We start from the raw sequence: 5,114 nt of genomic DNA on the forward strand, positions 1-5,114 counted from the left end.
CCCACCAGCTGAAAGGGCTGGGGTGGTGATACACTTCTTGCAAACACTGACAGCACTTCAGTGAAATGAAATAATTTCAGAATGCTTATACAACAACTATGTCATCAGTAAATGTTACACCAGTAGATTTTAGTAGTAATTTTAGTTAGGCTCCTGCTGCTGGTACTCCTTTCCTCTTCAAGCAGAATTTGTACATAAGTAACAAAAAGTCATGTTCCAGCAGTCTCCCTATATTTAAGGGTCAAATTATATCTAGTATTTTCTTTTGACCTTAATTTTCTGATTTTCTGTATTTTGTGCATTTCTTGCCAGCATCCCCCTCCAGGAAACAAACTGGTATGTATTTTTAACCTTCTCTTTGTCCGGTAGATGAGTCAAACTCAATGTTTAACAAGTGTCTACTCACTTCCTTTCCTGCCAGTGCTTTCCTTCTAGAAGACACATCACCATTCATCAGCTGCTAAAAGTTCAGAAAGAAGTGAAATCTTTATATGGTATTTTTTATCATGCTTCTGCTTGGATGAGAGGTATGAGAAAACAGTCAGATCTTTACAAAAAACCCATGTAATCTAACATTCAGTCAACTTGTTCACAAAGGCAAAATTCTGTAAAGAGCAAGCTTCGGGGTTAGGGTTTCTGGGTTTGGTGTCTGGTTGTTAGAACAGAGGTAATCTGCTTCCCCAGAGTGTAGAAAGCTGATTTTTGGCCAGGTAAAAGGAGAACTGTGACCAGAATTCAACCAAGATATTCACCTTGAAATGAGACTCTAACTCTTCTCCAAATCTGAATGATTTTCTTCCAAGAAAGTTAGTCTGGAACAGTTCTCTACTTCAGGAAAAATGATGGCCAGTATCTGATAGAATTGGCTACAAAGTAAAAAGAGAAAAAATATTAACAGGCAAGAAGGCAATTCTTTTTTATGAACTTTTATATTTTGTAAGAAAAAGGCTTTTAGGACATAGGTTTTAAAAACTAACGTATGCTTTACAATTTTGAAGTGATTAATCACTTTTAAGTTGTCAGTTGTGCAAACAAATATTGACTGCAGCATATTTGAAATAAGACTTCCTCGGTTCTGGTGTAAAAATAGCTCTTTGAAGGTACTCCGGTAGCCAAGTGTGCTCATACCCTGAAAAGTCTTCAGGAGGGTGGTAGAGTGATGGAGATGCCTCCTCTGTCTTTAGGAGGAGGCCTTGCTGTGCCATTTTCACCATCTCAGGGTTCTTTTTCTTCATATGTCCTTACATTGTAGGGACTCTACACTATGCCCCATAAGAGCTCTAGCTCCTCTCTCTGGTTAAGGCTATTCAGTTCCACTTATACTGGATGTGAAAATATTTGTAAAGAAAATTAATTACTTGGAAGAAGGCAGTTTGGACATTTCCCCAAGAGCTGCCTAAATGGTCTAGCAAGTATTAGTTGAGAAAGAAGTCATGTGCTTTTGACATGTACTGCGCACAGCCATTTGTGCTCATCTGGGAAAGATGTTCTATATCACTTCAAACCATTAGCGCTTGTATTTTGGCAGCTACTGACATGTTTAAGAAGTCCCCATCAGCTTCTGCAATTTTCCTATCTCACAAGTTCCTACCTGGTACTTGGGCTGTGTGAACAATTGTTTGGACATTGCTGTGTGTTTTGGCAGTCGCGTTGCTGAACATTCACTCACTAAGTGACAAGAAAATGACAACAAAAGCACTTGTTCTGATTGTTTCCTTTCCTACCCTTGGTGACTATAAGGGTAATTGATCAGGAACCTCAGCCTCTCCACAGTGGAAGGCTGTTACCATTCCCATCTGTCCATTTGGAACAAACGACCTCCAGAGATCCCTTTCAACCCAGACCATTCTGCCTCATCTCTATTTCAGGACCGAACTGGCTCAATTCCTTCAGCTTTTCCTCATAGACTGGATTTCTATTTCTGACAGTGCTTTGCCCTCCTTTGTGTTGCCTCCAGTTTGTCTTGTTCTCTCCAAAAACGTGATGTGCACAGATGTCAAAATAGAGAGTTTTCTTCATATTCATCAATGTCAAATAATCATCTCCAGAGTTCACATGTACAGTTAATGGCATTGCATACTGATGCTTTTAGCACCTTCCCACTGCAGCACATGGACTCTTTCTGCAGTGCTCTTCCTTAGATTGCATTTACTTGCTTGCTTAATACTTACTTCATGCATTTGATACTCAAAAGCAATCTGTCATTCTTCAGTTGTTTTTAGCAAATGTTCTCTTACTTGTTAGGGACAATTCTTATCTCTGTCAGAATAATTTTAGGTTCCAGTCCTTCTCTAAGAAGTGCAGGCACATTTTCCTGTGGATGTGATCTGCAACTTTTAGGCTGATTTCCTAAGGAAATGGGACTTGCCTAGCCACCTTTTATGTCTGCCTGTTCATTTTTTGTCTATTGACTTATAATTTTTTAACCCTTCTTCCAGCAAATATGACAGCAGTCAAATATCTGTAAGATACTCAATCTATGTGCATATAATTTTAGAAGCAGTTGGATTTAGGAGAGATGTTTCATTAAAGCTCTTGCCAGGGAAAGGCTGCAGCCCAGTAGAATCTTTACTAGACACTGAGGCACCCCTGTTGCAGAAAGGTGCTACAGATGCCCCATCCATAACAAAACCCTTCAATGGGAGACTGTTCCTTGTGCGATATGTGGGACACAAGCCCACTGGAAGATGAGGCACATGGTTGCTATTCCTAATGCAACCATTTGTTGTAAGACTGTGATGAACAGGCTGGTTCCCCATGAGTTATGCTCATAATTTTTATTTCCTAACAAGCCAGTAGCACATCTTTTTGGCAGGCAGTTTTTCAAGCTGTTGGACCTCTGTCTCTGAGTAAATTGCCCTGCGGGAAACCAGTGTACCCAGTGCCTTGAATGGCACCTAGGTAAATTTAGGGCTGCTGTCCTGGCATGAGCAGCTGTTGATACATGGAATGGAGATTTAGGACATGATGGGGCAAAAAAGTAAGCACTGAAAAGATGGAAATTTTGAAAGTTGTGTCCTAAAATGCCACAGGCCTCAAGCCATAGCAAGGTGATGAGCAGTGGTGACACATAGCTGAGGTGAGTTAGCCTCATATGGCACTTGGAGCAGTAAACCCATTCCTCCAGGTCTGTTGGCATCAGCATCCAGCCAGCCTCAAACTGAGTTTCTGCACACACCACACTCACATCTTCCTTGGACACAGCCAAACACAAGTGACATTCTGTCTTAGTTTCAGCTGGAATTAGATTCTTTTCTTCAGTGTCTGGTATGTTGCTATGTTTGGCTCTAGGAGAAAAATAACATTAATAACACAATCATGTTTATAATTGCTGCTATGCAGTGTACAAAGCAAAAGCCATTTCTGGTGAAGTGCAAAAGGAGCTGGGAGGGAATAGGACAGTTGAATTAAACTGGCCAAAGGGATATTCCATACCGTATGGCATCAAGTGGAAGGAGTTTTGAAGGGAGTGGGAATTCATCTTTCACTCTTCTGATGCTTGGGGGCTAACTGGGCATTGGTCAGGGGGTGGTAAGCAATTGTTTGTGCATCACTTGTTATGTACATTTGTGTATAAATATAGAGAGAGAATTTGGGGATTGGAATAATCTTAAAGGTGCTCTCACTCCTCTCATCTGAATGAAGGCATTTCCCTAAGCAGCTGCACACTTGAGGCTGCAAAGGACCACTCACAGGCGTGCTCAGCTCCATGAGCAAGAAAGCACGTAGTGCTGTCCTTATCTGCCCTGGCTGTTAATTGAATAATTGAGCAAACAAAAGGCGGCTGCACTGTTCTGGCCGGGCTCCTGGCCGCTGCCCGGAGGTGCTGACAGAGCCGGAGGGCCCGGGGGAGTCGTGACAAGTCGGGATGGAGAGGGAAGGGGGCTGCTTTTCTTTGTGCCTTGTTTTCAATGAGCTTTAGAAAATCAGAGATGTGGATGTGCAAATAAAAGTTTGGCCAAGGCAGGACTGCGTTCCCACTCCAGCTGCAGTGGTTGTTTCTCTGCACGAAGCTGAGGCAAAGAAAGGTGCAGGGAGGGTGGAAAACATCCACAGAGAGAGCTGAGCTGTTCGAGGTGCTCTGCAGGTCTAAGGAAAGGCACTAAGCTGTGCAGAGACAGCAGCCTCAAACTGGATAAGAAAGCTGCCACCACTCAAATCTCTGCAGTTTGGGCTATGCGACTCCTGTCCTATTGCTCCTCAGCCTCACAGACATCTGTGGTTCAACACCCTGTAGCCATCACAGAAGCAGTGCACTTAGATGAGTCTTTCATCTGAAGTTCAGGTGACTGTCTCCTGTGCTCAGCTTGGTTTTCCTCTCAGCTGTTTCCCACAGCACCTTCCGGTGACAAACCACTTAATGCAGCCGCACCAAAATTCAAACCAGAAAAATCAGTGTAGCCCGTTAGTACTTTGATTCAGCTCCACATCCACAGAATGACTCCAGAGGGAAGTTATTCTTATGCTTTGATGTTTACAGGGCCTCGTTTAAGTATCTGAAGTGTACAGAACCTATCTTCTCTTTTTCTCATTGGTGCCTCAACCATTCCCGGTGCGACGGGGACTGCGATCTGTGCAGTGAAGTAGCACAGCCTGCATCATTATTCTGGTTAACAAGATTACACTGGCAAACTTGTGTCGTGTCCCACTTGGGAAGCACAGTGTAAAGACTAAAATCTCAGTAGGATCACTGTGGGAAGCATAAGTGCTGTGTGCCTTTGAGTTGTGCCCTTCCCAGAGGATGCCTTGCACTCAGTTTGTGTGCTCCTGATGTTGGCTGTGTCCGAGGGCTCCTTGTCTCTCCGAGTCCTGGAGGAAAGGCACGTCTTTGCTCAGATCTGCTTAAGTCAAGCTGTGGGTATTTGTTTCTATGAAGCTTAGGAACCCAAATAATTTCTAGCAGGCACAGCTCTGAGTACAGCACGTTGCTCCATCCCCATCATTGCCCACTGGCCCGTGCATCTCTCTGTCCATGCACATCTGTTTATTTCCAATAGGGGCATCACGTGAGTGGACAAAACGTTAACCTATGCTAGAAGTGCATTATAGTGGGGGGCATTGGGTTGGAGTTGCTGGGAGACAAATCCAACCTTCGCTGTGAGTAGGGCGGAGCA

This window comes from Coturnix japonica, chromosome 4, assembly GCF_054131305.1.
Source record: "Coturnix japonica strain WE chromosome 4, WE-NBRP24, whole genome shotgun sequence".
Taxonomy (NCBI): Eukaryota; Metazoa; Chordata; class Aves; order Galliformes; family Phasianidae; genus Coturnix; species Coturnix japonica.